Raw genomic sequence first — 21760 nt, 5'->3', positions numbered from 1 at the left:
CATGTAGAGCTGAGCTATCACATGTGAGCACAGAAAAGCATAGGATACTTGCTTTTGTTTACTCTAGTTCCTGGAGCTGCTGCAGGCACTGTCATGGCTCAGGGCTCTGCTCGGCTCCTGGGCAGCACAGCCTTGGTTGGGTGACAGCAGCCCACAGCTTCCAGTATTGAATTGTAAACCTGCTGCGTTCAGGATGGCACAAATGAATGGTGTACAAGTGTACGGCCACCAGTGCCAGGTCTGTGCTGTGCTGGGTTCACCAGTGTGAGAGGAGATTTATTGGTACAGCCAGTCCAGCTGGGTCTTGAAGCCGGATCTGTCACGCCTTCCTGCTCAGCGAGCGGGACAAAAGGATGTGGTACAAGCCAAGTCCTGGTCCCCAATGTGTCAGTGCACTGCCCCATTACTCCACCCTTCAGTCAGTTCCAAATCATGCTGTCACCCACGTTTGCTTTCAGCTGGGCTTCTTTTCCCTCCCGATGTATTGATGAATGCATAGCAGAGGAGAAGCCAAATTACACAAAACTGTCTCATTCTGATATATTGGGCAGTTAGTTACCATCAGCCCCCAGAGCAAAATAATACCTGGGCTGAGAATAGTGTCCAGGCTCTTCATACAGCAGCTGAACCTGTGCCTGCAATTGCAAATGTGATTTAAGCCTCTCTTGTTCATGGACAGCTTTGTGGTACTTCATCCCTTGGCTATCCCAGATAGGCCGATAAATTTTTTTTTCTCTGCTATTTGTAAGAAAGGATTAAACTATGTTGGGCTGCAGAAAAACTACTCCTGATGGGGGGAGAGGGAGAAAAGTTACTTCAAGACTGTCATAAGACAGAGATGTTGTCAGAAGAGTGAAGGATTTTTCCTATAGATTCTTAGTACCCATCTGCAGTAAATTTTGAGGAGGGTTTGGAGAAAATAGAGACCTAGGTGAAGCAGCAGGTTGAGTGGTTTGGAAAGCCATGCAGCATAGTTAGTGGCAAATCTTTGTTTTTTCCAACCTGACATGTTCTGCCATATTATACAGGTATTTATTTTTCTAAAGCAATATTATAATTCAATGTCAGGTCATCAGCATTCTCACAGTCTTCCACAGTATTTTTGTGTTTGCAAAGGTTCCCACTGGACCTATAGGCTACTATATAAGCTCCTTTAATGGGGCAGGTAGTGCTGAACTGTGCTCTATTGCAGTGCTCCCACCCAAAGGAAGAGTTGTAAGGAATAAGGTGATCCCAAGAGTTACAGCTTAAGGATACCAGGAGACTTGTATTAAACACCACCCTCTAGTAATGAAGTGTATTAAAACATCATAGCAAATTAAACCAATAGATATTGGTATTAACATAAACAAAAGCTTTTTTCCTTTTGCTGCTGTCTTAAGAAAGGCTGATCAATTAATTTGGTTAGATGGTAAGTCATCCTGTTATTGCATGCTATACTGTCTTCAACCTGAATACTTCATATGTACTTACTAGTTAAAGGTCTTCACTCTTCACTCTTCTAGGCTAAGTAAGTGGTCCCATTTTATTTCTAGGAGAGCCATGTTTAAGGCTATTTGCCTAATACCCGTTTTCAAATTCTTTATGAGGATCCCAGGATAAAGTAAGACAGTATCAGGAGACTCAAAACTATGTCAGCCTCCGGAGGACAATATTGCAGCTGAGAACAGCTGCAGTGCAATGTATGCCTCGTTCAGCCCACTGCGATTCACATTTCCATTCCTTTGGGTAAGTGAATCTTTTCCTTCTTCCCTTCCTAAACTGTGGTGGAGTACTTTCAAGAAATGTTTAACAAATGAAAAATAATTAAGTTCACTCATTATTTTGTAAGAATGTTACTTGCCTGTTGCAGCTGAAATTGTTAACTCTACCAGCTAACAGCATGACTACAGTCCTGATAACATGAATGGTGTCTCAGATGCTGGGGCTACCAGCATCACAGGGGGTTGCTTATGGTGTACCACCATGATACCACACTGCTCTTACAGTACCCTGATTTGCTGAAGGTCGGGAGATCAAAGTTACAGCCATGCTAAAGGATTTGAAGTAAAACAGGCTCTTTATTTTCAGATTATCTCAAGGGCTTTTGAAAGCAAGAGGAAACAAAATTGACAGTTAATGGATCTAGGAGGGCCTGACCTGAGGATAAGGTTAAGTGTTGTAATAATCTCCATACTGAATTTGGTGCCATATAGCAGCTTCCCTAATGTGCTTGGTCACAAGGTGAACCACTCTGAACAAGCCTCACAGATTTTCTGCCCATAGCACTTACAGAAAAGCTTAGGGTTCTGTGAAACACAGGAGCCCTCTCCTAAGACACTTTCCTTTTCTTCATTAAAGACTGCTTTCCTCTACATTATGCTCACTGATAACCTTGCCATATTTCTTACTTGCGTGTATTCTCCTTTCTTTAGTGCTCTGGTATTTGCCTGTAAAAGCAAAATCTATCATATTTGCTAAACCTAAACCATTTCTTAGTTGGATTACAGGCTTTCTTCTTTAAGAATCAATAAAGTTAATGCACGAGTTCTCTTTGTTTGGCTTTGTTATTAGGGCAGGGAATGGTCTGGCTGAAGACTTGTTTCTTTTTCAGAGAGTATTGGATGGAGATAGCAGTTGGACATATTATTTTCTTCTTTGGAATAAAGATAAAAGTAGCTAATGAATTGCAGAGTTTCTCTAGGCAATGGGTTCTTTATGCTTGTTGTTAAGACCAGCATAGGCAATACTAAGGAAACCTCATTAAGGAAAAATGTTTTAACGTCCTTCTTTCAGAGGCACGTTTATTTTCTGATGTCTTGGGAATTATTTCATTTTCAACATGTCCCAACTCAACCCAGGCATACCACTGGGTATATCACTGGGTTGGAGTCACTCATTACCTTGCAAGAATAACAGACTTACCCTCACTAACATACAGTGGTATTTCAGTGTGGAGAGAAGTAATAGTAATCTGCTTTAAAAAAAAAAAAAAATCAAACAGGAGATAGAGGCAGGAAAACTTATTGTGCTGAAGACAGAAACTGAGGGAAACTCTACTTGCACCTCATGCAGAGCTCTCCACTAAGCAAGATGACATAGTTAGTGTCATCAGGATGACGTATTAAGTAATAAACATAACTACCTTGAAATATTATATGCTATCAGAATACACTACATGAAATTTCAAAAGATCAGGTTACAGAACTGATAACAGGATCAGTCAAAAGAAACACTGGGGTAAGAGACCAACATTTGGTACATATGCAACTAAGGACTTTTCATATGAGCTAAAAAAAGCAGATGGAACTTGAGTAGTAGGCTAGATGGCCAAGAAAAATTGGAAGGAATTGAATCCCAGAAAAGATAAAAACAATCTAAGAAAGTTGCTAATCTCCTAGACAGGATGAAAAGGCCACTAAGAACTGGTTTTGGAAATAGTATCAGCTGCAATCAGAAAGTCCACTGTATTCATAACAGGAACACAGATACTCTGTTCTTACTGCCGTGAGCTGTACAAGAACAGAAGTACAAACAGAAGAACAATTAGAAGCTTGAGAGTTACAAAATAACTCCACCTTCTAAAGTGCTCCTGTGAGTGAGGGAGAGGGGGGAGGGAGAAGCGGATGTAGGTTGTTTCTAATGCAAGCATTTAAGATAGTATGGTTTTGTTTGCATTCAGAAAAGACAGATGAATAATCTGTCATCTCAGCCCATTGTTCCATAAAACTACTTCTTTCCTAAAGCAGTCCTGCATGATTGATCTCTGAAGCAATTGCTGAGTTACAATCCCACAAATAACATGCGATTTCTGTCTGTTAATGTTCTCCAGCAAGCTTAGCCTCTTCATTTAATTTAGACTGTAGTTGTCAAGGCTCATGCTTTCAGCTCTGAAATCCTTTGTGTGGCCCATTTTGTTGGCATGGGGAATCAGTGTATAAATACACTTAAAGGATTTTTGTGTCAAGTGATCTTCCCTTCTAGTTAAGCCTTAAAAGGTCAATGTATCTCCAGTTTGGCTGATTTCCCTGAACTGAGGAGGAGCACAATAGTGTGGCGAAACCACACTCATCCCAACCCACAGGATGGTTAACAATTGAGGTGTGAATGCATGATCATGAGGCTTTCAGATTGACACAGCAGTCTGGGAGGAGAAAAAAGGATTTTCTGTCCTTGATGTCTCTTTTACAGTACCATAAGATCTAGGAGGAGCTCACCATTCTAAACCTATTCTTCAGAGGCACATTCCCATAGGCACACTTCTCTGACCAGTACCTGAGTACCTTAACTCTGCCCTTCCGTGAGAGCAGTCACAAACCCACTTGTTTCATACTGCCTTGCATATCGGTGATGCAGAAACAATAGTTTTAAATATTTTTGCTATTTATATAAGCATGTAAAACTAATCAAAGATGCACTGAGATAGAAGAACACCTTTAGAAAATCACAGTGAAAACCATAATTAAAGGAGGCCTGAATCTGATGTAAAAACCAAAGAGGCTGAAAATGTAACAAATTGCATTAATCTATTCTTATCAAGCACCTTGATTTTAAATTCTAAAACATTATATATCCCTTGCAGGAAAAGGGGAGAAAAAAAGTTAAAGAAATAAATTCTGAGTTTTAATAAAACAATAAGAAGTGTAGCAGAAAGGATAATAAAACATTGGAAATTATTTATGATGTAATGGCTCACTCTATATCATTACAGAAAGAAAATAACCAAATTACCTCAGTTTTAATACTCATACTCCCAGTGACTGCAGATGAGGAACCTTTAAAATGTGTGTGAAAGACTGGAAATAGTTATAAAAGATCAGAGGCTTTCAAAATGCACTGTGTACCAGGTCTAGTGAGTGCAATGCCAAGAGCAATACGTGAAATCTGATCTGACAGTTTCATAATTTTCCTTTGTTTGAGGAGATCCCCATGCAATGAAAATGTACAGCATCATGCCAAAACTGAAACAGTTAGTGCAAACAACTCAGAGGTAACAACCACTGGTTGCTTTCTCACTGGCAAAATATAAAAAGAAGATGAAGAATTAATTACATTACGAAATCCCAAGGAACATGGTTTAGATTAAAGGACTCTCTTTTTAACCAGTCAGCTGGGAGGTTGGTGTAGCACTGTTCCTGCAGATGTTTGGAAAGTATTTCACAAACACTAATTTTGGAGAGTGCTTCTAAAGGCTGTTGCTCTTCCACTACTCTGTGCCCTCTCCAGTTTATCTTAAGTATAAATAAAATAGAAAAAAATAATAGTTCAGCTTCTAATTAAATAGGAAGAGTCTTTTTTAAAAAAATGGAATAAAACATAAGACATTATGGTGCAAATCCTGTAGATCTGTAATCTGTAGTAGGTTGGCAGGTCCCCTTTCACCTACAAGCAATAAAAAAATAAGTAAAAGCCAATCTGTCAGAAGTCAGCAGGTTTAATTCAGTCCCTTGGCTCATATTGGCTACATGTGAACAGTGCACAGAGCAGTAAATTGTTATGCTGAAATCCTGGAGTTCAAACCTGGTTGTGTGGTTTATCTTTACAAATGCAGTTCTGTATTACTCTCTGGCTAGCAATTTTTAGCAGGAGTCTGCACCTGATAACAGCTCTTTCTTATGGTGCCTCCGCCCATCACTAAACATTAAGCACATGAAGTAATTATTTAAATAGGCTCTCAAGTAAAGGAGTAAGGCAGAATGTCAGACATATTTATGAAAGTGGTGGCTTGCCTTCCTTGTGAAATTATGACAAGCATAAGTGGCTTTAAGACACTTTAAATTAGGATATACCAAGGCAAAACCAAAAGCTTAGTCATGATGTAGATAGAGTAGGTTTGTTTCTGCCCTATGTCTTGTTCCAGTAAGTACCACAGCAAACATTTCCAAATGTGTTCCATTCTCAAAGTAGAAAAAAATAGGAGGAAAAATATTGTGATCTTCACAATGTATTAATTGAATCAGAGGAAAGTCAGAGGCACAAGCCATAGGAAATGTCCGTGTCATTGGAGCTGACCCATTCTGCTAGCAATTCTTTATACACAAATGACTTAAAGTGACCCTTTGTACAGTGGTGATGAGGTAGAGAAATTAAATTCTACTGTCCTGATCTGGCTTGGCTTGGCTTGGGATGGGGCCAAAGGGCCATCCCTGGAACCTCTGGCAGTGACAGCAGATATGCAGAGGGGGCAGAGGTGAGACGGCAGGAGCATGAAACAGTGTGGAATCGTAAGCAGTGAGTGATGCGGTGGAAGATGGATTAAGGGCACAGGGAAAGGAGAGGAGAAATGAAAGGAAGTGAGAAGATTTTGCCATCAACTCCTGGTACAAAAACTCAGGACCTCTGAGTCTGTGTTTAGGCCAGTGCTCTGGGGTTCTGTTAATTAATTTTGCAACTACTTGCTAAAATTCCATCTTTCTATTGATAAAGAGCTTTGAGTATTCAAGTTATGGGTGAGAGCTTCCTCTTCTCTCCAACAGCAATAAGCCCTGCTTACTGGTACTAGTTCAACTTTGAAAAAGTGACAAGCCAGCTCTGACTGCTGTTCTCTATAGTACATTTTCCTGCAGTGAACAGTCTCTACTCTCCCTCTTATGGCCTTTTTCAAATGATGTCTCTTCCTTCTTTCTCTGCCTCCAAGGTGTCAAGCCAGACCCAGGGCTAGAGTATGGAAGGAGAAATGCTTAATGTTGCTTTTCCCCTGCCTGCTCCTCCTTTTTAATGTTGCTTTTTCCCTGCCTGCTCCTTGTTTCTGACATGGTGAAGTTTTCTGATCATCTCTCCAAGTCTCTCATTGTCTGGAAAATGGCAATATGCAAATGTGACAGTTTCTCCTTTACTATCCACATTTCATTGTCACAAATGCAAGATGGGTGAGGGATGACTCTTACGTTAAAGAAAAAGAGCAAAGGTTCCATTGACTTCACCAGGGTCAAAACTTCACCCTCAGGGACCTAGTGGTAGAAAAGGAAGAGTGTTTCCATTTTCACAGAGAAATTGCAACCCCTTAATTGTGTTGAAAAGCTCAAATATTTTCTTCACAGGGTAAAGTCCATATCTTGTTTCAGATGCATGCAGTGGCTGAGTGTCATCTGCTGCTGAAAAACCTTTAGAAGTTACTTAAAACAGGCATAAAAGACAAGCAGGGTGGGAAAGGGTTGTTTGCTATTAAACACCAACACAAACCAAGATGGGCTTTTTGTCTGCTCCCTTCCCCCATTTTTTCACACAGTCCTCTTCACCCTTCAGACAGCCTTCGAATGCTAATTTTTCTAATCACTTGGCGAATAAAAACTATTATAGACATCAACTGAAATATGATATTAAATCTTGTTTAATGAGCTTGGATCCACACCTATAAATAGACTCCTAATCTCTCCCTTCTTTAACTTCTGAGAATGGTAGTTCTCACATCCTATGGAACCTGATGCAAATAGCTGAGACCTTTTTCAGAAAGGATTGTTTTAACACAAATTGCAGGTAGGTTTTATGAGGAAATAGTTTTAAATAAAAGTCTAATTGTCTTTTTTTTTCATAGATGTTTAGGATTTATCTTCACATAGCAGCAGATGATAAGGATGCTCAGAATGATTCAGTGAAATGATACTATAATGATAAAGCTCAGATCAGCTTTATTCTTTGTTAGATATTCCACCCCTTTCTGAACTTTAAGGCATTCAATTATTCTTTTTTTTCTCATGGGTAAAATCTGTATGCATGTAACCCTCAGTTAGCACTAACAACAATGTGAAAACCTTCACACATCAAAGATGTGACTACGTGCTTTTGTCTATCCTAATGGTTTAAGAGAAAATCTTGATAAATCAATGTGGGGTTTTGTTTTGGCTTTTTTTTCTCTTTTCCTCTTTCTTAAGATTTGTTGCCTTGATTAGATAAAAAAAATAATAGGAGGCTGTCAGTCTGTTTTCAGGTCTTCGCTGTCTTTTTCTAAATTAGTTACAGCCCTTTTTCATAGCTTTATAGCCAGCCTGACCTAATTTAATTACCATGACTTGTGTGGCTTAAAAATAAAGAGTTTTATTCAGTCTGCCTACTTTTGTATAAGTTTTCCTTTTCACGCTTCTCTCTATATTTTGGCATTCACAATTCTTGTCCTCTGTTCCTCAGTAGGTTAACACAAAGTTAGTTTTATAGCATTGTCCATATTTTCACAAAAAGGCCTTTGATGCAGTTCTGATTAGTCCCTGCTTTGCTCTGTTTGTGTGCTGTGAGTCTGTGGGCCTTTGTGGGACATAAACAAACGTTAGCTGGGTCCTGGAAGCTTGGGATGGAAAGTACACACTCATGCCCATCATGAGATAGAAATCTTCAAAGCATCAAAGCTTGTTCCTAGACTGGCTGGTAAGATTTTTTTCTTATTTGAGGAAAATAGTTCAGAACTCAAAGCTTAAGACACAGTAAAGATAGGAAAATTGGAAGAGCGAGGGTGGTATGGATGGACTGATTACTACTCTATTCTTCTAAAATGCCTTGACAAGGAGGCACACTTCTCCCACTCATCGCTCGTTATGCTTGTTCACTCCAGGTTTAAAGAGCAAATGAAGAACAGTAAAGCTTGCAGGAATATGATAAAACCCTCATTAGTATGAGCTTAATTTAAAAAAAATGAAGTTAAAAACTCCAAAACACTAGTTATGCATGTGGGGATTTCTGTTGAAAGGATGCTTTGTGATTGTATGTTAGGGTGGGATATGGGCTGTGCCTAAGAAACTCAGATCAGAGCTGTACTCTTAATAGACATGAATTCCCCAGAGGTAGCACTTGGCCTGCATCAGAAAGCTTGTGTCTTACAGGAAGCTTCCCCAGGATGGCACCTGCACAAAATGCCTGACAGTAAGTGTATTTAAATAAAACCAAGCGTGTGTTGCGCTATCCAGATACCCATGAAAAATGTTTCCACTGCTTTACAAAGGGTGATTCAGAAAAAAATGGCAGTGGCCAAAGGAATGTAAAGAATTGCATTTAACTGACATTTCACTTTTCAATCATTGCATTTATAGAAAATCACTAAAAGATGTTTTGTTCTGCAGATGAATCAAGAGAATTATCATTAAACCAAGTTCCAGAGGGACTATGTAAACAGTACCTGAAAATAAACCCTAGCCAGTCTTTATGCAGATGCCAGAAACTGACATGCTATAGACATAAACAGTAGTTCACATGTTAACACCTACAACAAGGGGAGAGTCTGCTTGCATGCTTAGAAAATGGAGAGGTGAATAATTTATGTTCAGTCATTGTTAATTAGAAAACCCTATGGAAGCAATGAAGAGAGAAACAAAGATGTATTTGATTGCTCTTCATGCCAAAATAACCCAACAGTGTAGGGATGGATGCTTCATAAACACTCACTGATGCCCTGCCTCAGGTTCTCTTAAAGCCTGTAATTGGTTCAATAAGCAGAGTTTTGACTATTAGTCACATCTTTTGAAAGAACTCACTGAATCCCTTACCTTTTTCTAGGTCTTTCCTTCACAAACAGTACTAAGCTAATTAAAAAGCAGCTACCTCTGAAGTGCAGTGCTACATCACTCAGAGAACAAGCTGCTATGACTCTGGAAAGAAACTGGTTGAGGTCACTGGGGCAAAACCCCTACTGTGGTTTTTGTTGGGTTGTCAAAAAAAAACACTGAAAAGATAATGTTTTAAAGGCTCCTCAGATAGATGCAGACACACAGGAAACTTTATGGCACACTATTAATCTTTCTTAGAAAGATGAAGTGTTGATGCGATCTTGATGAAACATGAAGCTGTCATTTGGAAGGAGGGAAAAAAACCTGGAAACTAATGTTCAAATAGCGCATTTTCATCACCAAAGCACACCTATAACACCAAGACCTTCTTTTCATTAAGAGAAAAATGCTTATTTTGATTTCTAATGTATAGTATTTCTCACTTGAATCAAGCTCTTTACCATTGCCCCCTGTTGCATCAGCAGATTCTGTGTTATCAATTACAGCATCACACCCTGAAACTGCACAGTGTAAGAAGTCACTTACTGTCCTTATCGTTGTAGGACAAAGTCACTTGATACACCTCTGTCCTATAGGCCTGTGGAGTTTATTGCCACTTAATCTGAATCTGATTAATAATGCTCATATGCTCTAAATACTAAAACTGAATACTGAAACTAACTTATGAAAGTGAAAAAACAACTGGGTTTTTTTTTTTTTTTACAGATTAAACTGTGGCATAAGTGGATATAAGATCTCCAGTTGTGGAACTTCGTAGTATGGAAATGCCTTCAAGCTGTTCAAGGACACAAATGTATTGCAGAGAGAGAGATCCCCTATACACATGTCCTTGAGGTTCATGACAACGTTGACAAATCCTTCTACTACCATATTGGAGCCTTCAAAATACAGATAGCAAGCAACCAGCATATACCACTACAAAAGAACAGAAGGGCAATTATTGGAAGGACAGAGCCAGGCTCTTCTCAGTGATAAGACAAGAGGCAATGGGACTAAGCTGGAGCAGAGAAGATTCCACCTGAACGTAAGGAAAAGCTATTTCACTGCAAGGGTGACAGAGCCCTGGAACAGGCTGCCCAGAGAAGTTGTGGAGTCTCCGTCTCTGGAGACATTCAAAGCTCACCTGGATGCATTCCTGTGTGACCTACTCTAGATAATACTGCTCTGGCAGGGGGGTTGGATTCAATGATCCTTCAAGGTCCTTTCCAACCCCTAACATTCTGTGATATTTCTCCATGTCTGTCAAAAGGGTGAAAGATTGATCAAGAAACCATGTGTGATAATATCTTTAAAACCTGATGAAGTTTCTGTTACATTCCTGCAACCACTGCATTTTTTTACAGTCTCATATATTCAGATAGATGTTAGCATCATTGCACAAAGACTGTCTTCATATTAACATATAATTTTTTGCCCATGAACACTATATTTTGCAGTAGTTTAAAAAGACAATTCTGTTGCTGCTTCCTGCAGTTTTCAATAGAAATGTAGATCCATAGTTTAGAAGTGTCATTTCGTACTTTATTGTGATACTGCTAGAAAAGCTTCCAGCCCATTTCTAAAAAGGCATCTAGTTGGGTTTAAAAGGAATGTATTTGAGGTCATTAGCAAAGGAAATTACTACCATTAATTCTGACCTACCACAGGTTTAAAAAGCAAGAACAAACCATGAAACTTAAAAGAAAACCCAACAAATGTGTTTTGTGAATCCATGTGCAATATTTTGGTTACAAAGAAATAAAATGCTGATACGTGCCAGACACCCTGAAGTTGCTCTCTTGTGACTAATTCTTCTGAGCTAGGTTTTATATTAATCTTCCAGTGCTTGGCCTCTTCCCACCCTTGTGATTAAACTAACAAAAGCAGTTTATACCAACAACACTATAAGCAAAGAAGTAAAATTTAAAAAATCTTCCAAGCATTCATTTTGCACTGTTAAACAGCCTTGCCAAAAAAAAAATCACATTAATGTTGGATTGAATAAAATTCCATCCATAAAAGTTTATTTCAACATAAAAAATGTTTTGTTTCCAAATGTAACACTCAAATGCTTTGTTCATCTGTTTATCTGAAGGGAATATTCCTGAGCAATTTACATGAAACTAATCTGAATAGTGGCAAAGTTTCCCAGGAGCTGATTTGCTGCAGAACAGATGACAACATTTCTTTGAATGCAAATAAAAGTCTCAAACCTTTCAAAAGAACTTTATAAGAAATACTGCAAGCCTCAGTAGAATAATGACCAATGCATTTTGATGAAGTGTTCAAAACTTCAAAGTCTGCGGCCATATTTCTCATATAAACAGGTTCACTTGCAAAGGAAGAATTCAGAGAAGTCCAGTCTGAGACATCTGCCTGGTCCTGCCAGGCTTTGCTACTGCCCTTTTTATATGTTATGATCTTTTCTGGAACTTTTTTTGACTGAATAGGTGTATAATTTCAGAGTGCCTACTCATAAATACAAACAGACCAGAATCCAGTGGTTGGGGCAGCTGCTATCCTTGCCTTTAGCCCTTTTTTGGTGTGTGCCACTGCCTCTGGGGAAGGAAAAGATAAGCCAGAAGGGACAGCTAAGCAGTTCCCAAATGGCTCAAGCTCAGGTAAGTATGGTAATTTACATCTACAGTTCTGATAATTAAAAAATTAGCACTCTCTATGGTAAAGGCAGCATGGATAGCAGTCATGGATAAGAACATCAGATGCAGGTACACAGAAAATAGGATAGGAAAGATGTGTGGGACATGGAAATCTACTGAAGGGCTGCAATAAGAGTTACAGGCCACCTCAAGAGGTTCTTCTGGATAAGGGCTATTCTGTTCTTGGCAATCGTGACTGTTAACTTCTACTCTTTTTTTTTTTTCTAGGAAGAAGGTGTAAATCTGCTTCTTTTGTCTGTCCCAGAGTATTTAGATTTTGAATGTTTCACAAAAGGCTCCCTCTTCCAGTATGAGAGTGCAGTGGTCCTCAATCTCATTTGGTGTCTACAGCTATTTTCATTTTACCAATAGTAGTGTAAGAAAAGTAACCACAGATGAATTTTAGAAAAGGTCATTCCTTACTTGCATATCTGTCTTTGCTACATCTTGAAGAAAAATTATGTCAGAATGAGATAATGCATGAGAAAAAAATAATGTATAGATAACTCACTGATCTGTATGCAGATCAAACACTGACTGCCTTTGGCAGAAATGCACATCTGATCCTTACTGCAGCCAGATTCAAGAAAATAAAGGGCAGAATATGGTGTGGATTCCACTGCTCTGATCATGCACAGAAACCAGCTGATATTTTGAGGTTCTGAGGTTACAACATGTGGCTCTTCTAAAGAGCAGACTGCAACCTTGAGGCATTTGTTTTATTTTGCTTTTCAACTGAAATCTGACATGCATTATATGTGAACATTTGGAAGTCATATTGTTTATTATGCATCACATATAATTGCTTTAACTTTTATAGTATGCAGTCGTTAAACTGACTTTCAAAATAATAGAGCACTTAACAAAACCCTTCCCGACATGTGACCCAATAAAGTTGAATGAGCGTGGTGTCTAACTTTACAGATGCTGCTTACTCTGGTGTAGGTGCTTACAGCCTCGTTTTCAATCAGTGGTGATGCTTGCAAACAGAAGAGGTGCATAGGAAGCATGCCACAGTGTGATCTATAAACAGATACACACATACAAGTATAAATTGTTTCTGGCACTGATTTATTTTACGCAAGATTCTCAGAACAGCAGGGACAGATCTGAGATGTGAAACAGTAAGCCCCGGCCAATTAGTCTGTGACAGATAAGAACTTCTCCTTAATATGTGCTGTTTGGTTTATATGGGGTCTGTTCCTTCAGTGATTTCATGTTCCCCTCTTGATTTTACTGAAATCCAGCTTTTATCAGCTGAAATCTTGGCATTCTTTCCAGGTGCAGCAAAGAAATATCCATCCTTCATTTGGAAGGATGGAAGTATGATATGTGGGCTTTGCTTCTATCTTATAGAAGAGAATGCTTTTGTAGTTCTACTCCTCAAAAAAATCTGTGAACAAGGAAATAAACCAGTTTATGAGACAGACTAGTGTTCCCTTTCAAAGCACCACAGGGGGACCCAACCAAGTAACATCCATTAACATCTGTAACAGCAGAAAGACCCAAGTATGCTGTTTTGGAAATCTGCCATGCCATGGTTGTGCAGAAAAGGTTTCTTTAAAAACAGTCAAGAAAAGTTTGGATGATCTCCTACATCATTAATATCTTGCATTGCTTGCTTTTGACATCTGTGCATTACTACAATCTGAAAGTTAAGGAAAGTAAAAGTTTTTCTAAGAAAACATCCCCAAGATACATAAAGCCCCAAAGGGTATGTTAGATTGCTGAGATGACAGATTCACTCCATAAATTAGTTCAGGCTCTGGAGAGAGGAACATCTACAGATCTAGACTAGTACTTGCATTAGTCTGTCACATCAGTAAAAGCAGCATCTCACACTTTCCTCAATAAGAATTCCATGGCATAAACCCAAATTTTCATTTACACTCATAGAAAAAGCAGAAGATTCCCAAGTTTTTTTCCCTTGGATCTTGTGTCTCTGCATAGAAAGAACAAGGAAGGTTTCATTTACATTATGAGAGTGGAATGAACAGTAAGAAAGACAGGTAGAGCAACACAGCACATCTTCCAAGAGCTAGAGAGGAAGGAATGACACTCGAGAGCAGCTGCAAGTGAAAAGCAGCTGCTTTACCCTGGGACAAGAGCTCTAAGGGATGATCCTTATCTTCCACTGCTCCTCCAGTTTGGGAAGGACACTAGATCTTGCCCTCCTTGGAGATTCGCCCATGGAAGGGCAAGTGGCCATCAAGTGGTTATAGGTGAATTCTGAGCTCAGCAATGCCTTACAGTTGCACTTGGACCTAAAATGTTTTTGACCAAGACAGGCAGGAATGTAACCTGGTGAGCTCAGAGGCTGGGGACAGCCTCTTGGTCAGCTGTTACTGACCAAGGGTCTGGCTTCTGCAGCCAGCAAGAATACTCATTACTTCTACCATCAGATCTGCTACTGAGATGCACAGTTTCTAGTACTTAAAGCAGAAATACAGAATAATTTAAGTTGGAATGAACTACTGGATCTAGTTCAATCCCTTGTTCAAAGCACAGTCAGTTTCAAAGTTAGATCAGGTTGGTCAGAGCCTGTCAAGTTTTGAGAGTCTCCAGGGACAGAAATTCTGTGGCCTTTCTGAGAAGACCCTTGCTGTGTTAATCCATCCTTAACATGAGCTTCCAAGAAGTATGGATGACATATAAGACCTTATGTCATAGAAGGAAGATGCTGCTGAGCAGCACATAGGTCATTCCTAAGACAACTTGCTCCATGGTAATAGTATTTCAACAAAGAGGCTGGAGGGAATTGGATGCCACCTCTTTCTCCTTATTTTCCAGTCAATACAGGAAGACTCAGAATCACAACACACAATTGAGGACACCTTTGTCCCACTTTACATGGTCTTGTGAGCATAGGACTCCCACAATGATACTACATACCAATAGATTCAAGCAGCCTCACCAAGTATGCTTGCAGACCACCACCCCTTCTCCTCTACTTTTCTATCTGATTTCCACACAAAGCAGCCATGCATGTTGGGTGGCTGGAGCACAGGGTTCTGTAGAGATTATTGCCTCCACAGGAAGAAGCAGCCTTAGTGACCTGGTATTAAAAATGCTAGAACAAATGTTCTAGCAAGCAAGAACTGCCTTTTCAGATACTTCTATCTTAAATTAAAACTTAATAGCCTGGGGCAGGGCTTTTTTGGTACAATAGAGAATTATTTTAGAAGGCTTACAGGAGAGAGTTTGTCTTTCTTTTTGTTAACTTGATTTGTTTACATGTATTCTTAGAAGTCTCACTCAAACTTCACACAAAAATGATTTCCAATAAAAGAGGGTCATGCTTCTGGATAGAAAACAAGTAAAACTCAGATTCAGATTCCTCCTTTAATTCTGTGACCTGGGGCAACTACTGCTGCCTTTTAAAATATGCGTACTTCTGTCCCTGGTGATTGTTATTAATACAGTTTAGGGAAAGTGGTGATAAAGATCAATCCCCTGCCCAGAAATGAAACATTAACTGCTTCTTTCATGTCTTCCATAGTGAGTGAGCAGCTACAGTTTCAAATGATCCCCAGATGTTTACTACTTCTTGTGCTCAAAAGCAGTTTAGGTTTTCTCCAGAGCAGCTGTGCCACGTTGGGTATTTTTGGTTATCCTGCAGACTTCAACCTCTTGTCCTCTGAAGAAAATGTAAAGGTCAAACAGAAAGCCTGTGTTGTGTAGAAGTCCCCAGTGAAAAATAAAACAATGTTCTTTTAGCATTGGCCAATTTAAGCTATGCCTCTGCATGCTAAACAAAATATTCCAGGAATTCCTACAGAGATGAGTATGTGAACATTACAGGCTTTTCACTTAATTACAGGAAGGTTTAATGATTCTGGTAAAAGAATCATCACTGAGGTCTCTCACAAAAACTATGCTATTTTTCTGTTTCTTTACAGCAGTGTTTTCCTATTTATTCTTACATAGAATTCAGACTTCTCCTATCTGAACTCCTGAAAATGAAATAACCAATATAGTTCCTCCTTAGCTACTGCATACACCTTAAATTTCCAATACATGTTCAGGTAAAGTCACCATGGAAAAATCAACCTCAAGCTGTTTGGCAGTGGCTACATTCCTCAAATAGACACTACAATGTTTACCTACCGGGTTTTCGTTAACTGTGGCTCCCCACTGAAAGCAACATTTGTGTCAATGCATAGAAAAAAGGATGGCTAAAGGAAAAAAGTCTTACGATAGGTAATGTTACAAGCAAGAAACAGAGCATGCTGTTAGGCTCAGAACATAGAAAGATTAAGAATAGTAAGAACAATTTTTATTGTACTTTATTTCTTTTGCGCTTGTCCTAATTAGTCCCTGATGACAGAAGACTTACCTTTACTAATGCTTAGTCCCACTGGAAACAATCAATCCCAATAAAAGCAGCAACATTCCAAGTGCATTAAACAGATTATTATCTGATGAGCCCAACAATTTTGTCATTATTATAACCAGGTAAGTAAAGACAGAAGATCATGCTGTACAGGGCATTATATTTTTGTGACTTGGTAAGGACTGTTCCTTTCCCTGCTGAACAGCAGAGATGGGGAAAAAAATGAACTCCAAACTATGGTAGGACTCAAATGTAATCTCTTACAACTGATATGGTATATGTAACTTAGAGGATGCAATGAAAACAAAAAACCTCAGATCCTAATTTCAGGGGAAATATTCTAGCTGAGCACTCGGCTGCATTTCTCTTAACGCACAGGTGCTAATTTGACTTCATTGGATCAGACCATATGGAAATGAAACATTTAAATATATTGTCCACATATTTCTTTCTCAAGGCAGGCTTAAAACAGACTTCTCTGATCATGTTTGATGGTCAAAATTAACCAAGTTGTTAAGTCCCTGTAAGATCAGAATTCAGACACAATCTGAAGGGTATTTTGAGCAGACTCCATGACCTTATGAGTATATAAATGTTGAAATAATAATCTATTAAGACTGAATTATTATTAGTCATAGGTTTGTTCAAACTGAACTGTGAATTTTCTTATTCATTAATTCCTGAGTACATACTTCTATGTCAAAATCGTGTTACTTACTGATATATTTCACCCATCTTGTCAAAAGCAGGTGGGAATGTTCTAAAACGCACACACCACAGGGGTCTTCCAGTGTAAAGAGGCAAATCTTCCCTGCTGAGAAAGCTGAAAAAACAATAAAGTGCATGATTGATTCTCTGGCATTGGGAAAGGGCATATTTCTAAGTCTAAGAATTCAATACAAATTAGAATCTTTCTTCCATGGACACTAAATGTCCATCTCAGAACTATGCTGACACAATTTGGTATTTCGATTTGCCAAGATAAAATGGCAGGAAAGCTGGAAAGCAATTCCATTAATAATTTCCAGTTTCTCCTGCTTGTGATTCACTTTATTTTACAAAGTGGTGTTTTGTTTGGTTTTGATTTTAAATCCTGATTTCCAAGTCTTTCACCTTTTTTTTTTTAGCACTTTAAAAGAAATACATCATTTACACATTTCCATTTCTTTCCTCCTTTTTCTTGCTTGTTTAATTTCCCTCCCATTTTAGCTCAGGGGAAATGGATTTTCAAAATTAGTTACATGGCTATAGAGGAGAAATGTGTGAACCCAGGAAAAAATACATGTAATAATTGCAAAAATAGTTGTTTGATAATTGCAGAAATACCCTCATCATTTGAAAATCAAATTCATTGATGGAATCCTACTTTTAAAATTAAGTCTATTGTCAATTATTAAAATTTTGCTCCCAATTACCCATCAGCTCAATTATAATTAATTATGGAAACACATGGTTACTTGCAACATCAAGGTGTCCTTAGGAGCTAAGTTGTCTTAAGAGCAAGTTTACAGAATTGTGTAGGCCACCTGGTGAGGACATCCAGGGAAGCAAAATAGAAACAAGGAATCAGCAGTTCCTCCCTGCCCCTGAGAATACATTACACCTCTTGGCTCTCTGTGGGAACCAAGATACTCGTTCTTCAAATAGGTAAGGCAACAACACACCTTTAACTGGCCATGACGGGAATGTTACTTAATCATATGCACAGAGTTAAACATGGATTTATGGACTTTCCAGAACAGGACAGGGTTCTAACCAAACATCCTTCTGTCTGCCCATCACAAGGGTGATCATAACTTGCAAGACATTATGAAAGATTGTGGGGCTTTTACAATTTTCTTTCATGTTCAAAATTGATCAGGTGTCATTTTTAGGTCTTAGTTCTGTATAGAATAGCTTGTGTTTTCCATCTGAGTTCCCAAAGAGACTGCAGCTGCAGTGTGACCTAAGCTTTTTTTCCCCATCTTTTTAATCTATTTTCAATTTTTATTACTTAGCACACATTTTAAGATAGGAAATAACAGCAAGGCTTGAGGACAATCCCTAGTGGTACACACTCAAACTAGGGTATAAGCTGTTAAGATGTCTGTGATATAACTCCCCTCAAGTGAAATTCAGCTGGAGAGCCCACTTACTCAAAGCAAAGTAATGGTTAGGACAAATATCCTGGGATCTGTAAAATCTACGGTTTCTAAAATTAATCTCCTTTACTCCATGGAAGAAGGCTATGTGAATTATGTACCAGGGAACCTGCAAAGAACACTATACTATAGTTAGTTAAAATGGATCAAACTCTTCCTTCAGGCGAACTTCTGAAGTCAGTGGAGTTACAGAAGCAGTGGATTTGGCCCACAGCATCTGATGGATGACTGATCCTGGGAACACTAGTCAAGAGCCTGACTAGCAGGTCTTGGAGACAGTTCATGCAAGATTAGTGGAGGATACAGTTTTGTACTAGGTAACAAAACAGCCTCAGGAGGCTTTACAGTAAAACATACCTTTGAAATATTGGGACTTTCTCATATAGTCTGACCTGTTTCTGCAAGTCTGAAACCATTTTCACTTGCTCAGTGGCAGAGTAACTGAGTCTACAAATTACTCCATTGTGATACTCATTCACGCAACTATTGCCTAAAATACAGACTGGTGACAAGTGTAGACGCTGTCCTGAGACGACTCCTGATCTGTGCAAAATCAGCTCCTAAGGATGAGCTGAAATCTAGCTGAAGTGCAGTACAATCTTTTTTCCCCTTTCTCAGATTTCAAAGCATGTCTCTTTCTTGTGTACCCTGGTCTTAAGCACCAATGACACAGTTTTAGTGTATAGAAAAAACGAAGAATTGTGGTTTGGGTACAATATAAGAGCTATCAGCAGGCCACAGGTTTATTTTATGCAGATGTTCAGTTTGCATATAATGGGAGTCAACAGCACTCAAGTTTCCAATAACTCCTTTTTTTTGCTTGACCAATTTTCTTCATTACTTATAGGTCCCTGCAGAATTCAGAGCCATTATTGCAAACATAACACATTACAGAAAGAACATGGCCCAACATGCAAAGCTTTTTAATAAGGTTTTCATCAGCTGCTTTTACTGATATTTTTTTCATTTCTCTTATGCCCTGCTTTTAATGTCCCAGCCTTCATTTGATACCATAAAACAAGAGGAGTGGACTATTACCACAGAACGTGTTCATGGCTGACTATAAAAATAATCACAAAGTGCACTTGAAGCATGAAGGCTCTGTAGGCAATTTCTGTTACTGTTTACATATACAATCTTTGCATCTAGACTGGAAAGGCTGTCCTCTTTTCCTGTATCAGATTGGCCTCATTAAAAAAGTATTCTCAAAGCTTAGATTGATAATTGTAAATAATGTGTATGGAGTTTTAAGGGTAGCGTTCAAAAGTAAGCAGATTTGTGCAAAAAAATTTGGTGAAATCTCCCAAGGCCTGCAGTTGTGAAATTGCACACCACAAGCTGATGTTCAAAACTCACTCTAAACTCGCTCTATCTCAAAGGATGTGAGTGGTGTTTTATCTCTTGAGGAGTGATTGTGATGTTCAAAATTTTCATTATTTAGGCAAAAATGAAAAGCAGTTTTCTATTCTGCCACAGATATCAGTAATGTGAATACGTCAATCCAGATCATTAGGACCTGAGGTAAGTTTGTTCTGGCTCTAGGACACAACTCCGACTCATACCAAAGCAGCAGGGCTTTCCAGAGCAGGACAACGGGCCAAGAGACTGCTAGGCTGTGGGAGACAATGGGGGGGACACTGCTTCCTAGCTGCTTCCTCCTGTGGACTTAGACAAGAGACCCTGCTTGACTGGGTCTGGAGCCACAGCCCTGCAGATCACTTCTCCTCAGAACTTTTGGGACCTCAGTAAAACCCTGAAGTGCAGTCTTTGAGGGGAGAGAGGCTCCAGTCATTCATCACATTGATAGTATCCGGTGCTTGCACAAGACAGGGACTCCCAGTCTTATGAAGCTGTCTTCTCAGTTGACGCATGACTGTTGTATTAAGCACTGATAATGTGGCAACAAAATTTGCCCTATTTCATTCCTTGCCCCCTCAGCCTTGAGAATAGTGCAGAAAAGGTGGGGAAGTCAAATACGGCAGCCCATGTGCATAATATTTTACTAGCCACTGTGGAGTCCTTAGCTTTTCCATATATATATGGAACATTAACAGAAAACTGACTGGGTTAGTTGTTCTTTTTATGCTGCAGATGACACATTTAAGAGTCAGGACTTCTGAAGACTTACAGCCTCAGTACCCACCAAAGACATAGAGCCTTCTAAGATCCCAGGATGTCATCTTACCTTTTACCCTTTTTTTTGGACACATCTAAAGACTAAACTGGAAATTGCAGTGATACATGAAGAACTGAAAGATATGTAAAACCCCTCTGTTAGATTTTCCATCCAAGTCTGCTTTGCTCTTGGGACTGCATACTTTATAGTTTGACTTTTACACTCTGTTGTAATGGCTCTTTCCATCTGAGTGCATTGTACTACAGGAAGCTAATTGACTTTGACTTCTCTGATTCTGTTCTCAGTGGGATAATGCCAATTGTAATTATTTTATTGATTGTTTGGAGCAATTTGCAAAAAACAAATTTCTCCAAAGAACAGATAATTTGGTTTTGTTGCTCTCTACCATTAAAGCTAAACAATTTGTTATCTGGGGGGGTGGAAAAATAGAAAACACATTCCATCTGTTTATTAGCTGAAGAGAGACAAGTTATCTCATCATTAATGTCATTAGTAATTAGCGCTCTTGTGCTGCCACCATCTGCACCAGTGTTGGCAATCTGTCAGCAGCTTCAAATGCCAGTGTTGATTGTGTTTTATCTGTGCCAAACAATGAGCAGACCGTATGTGATCCTGAAATTTGTAAACAGTAGTTGGCTAATGTAATTTAACTAGGCAGTTTTGTTATATGTGTGACTGCTACCCTGGGAAGGACACGAGACTCTAAACCTCCAGGGCAATTCCCAGTCATTGGGTCACCAGCACCAGGCTCAGAATGCCACTCTCAATTAATCAGATTTCTGATGGTCACAACTGGGTTTTGTTTCCATTTGAGACGAGCTCTGAAACAGTGCTGCAGTTAAAGTGGCAAGACCTGTGCTCACATTCCATCAGCATCATTCCCCTGCAGGATAATTGGCAGATAAACCCCGGCACATCTTACAGAGGCCTTGTTAATCAGATAGGCTTCCTAGCTGTTATATAATAGGTAACTTTTCCTTCTACTGCAGATTGAAAAGAATGGATTTTATTTTATTTTACCCTGGATGAAGTTTCTCCATTGG

At 39.0% G+C, this 21760-nt stretch overlaps 1 long non-coding RNA gene across 2 annotated transcripts in view; it reads right to left on the bottom strand.

Annotated features, from left to right (window-relative positions):
• Positions 1-21760, bottom strand: part of LOC128898483 (uncharacterized) — a 114506-nt gene that overhangs the window by 53860 nt on the left and 38886 nt on the right. For both annotated transcript variants that reach the window (XR_008462855.1, XR_008462854.1), the window contains exon 2: positions 17158-17262. This is a non-coding gene — a long non-coding RNA (uncharacterized LOC128898483). The remainder of the gene's footprint in view (positions 1-17157; positions 17263-21760) is intronic.

The sequence above is a fragment of the Dryobates pubescens genome, chromosome 24, assembly GCF_014839835.1.
Source record: "Dryobates pubescens isolate bDryPub1 chromosome 24, bDryPub1.pri, whole genome shotgun sequence".
Taxonomy (NCBI): domain Eukaryota; kingdom Metazoa; phylum Chordata; class Aves; order Piciformes; family Picidae; genus Dryobates; species Dryobates pubescens.
The sequence above is the reverse complement of the archived record's forward strand: the minus strand, read 5'-3'. Positions and strand labels throughout refer to the sequence as shown.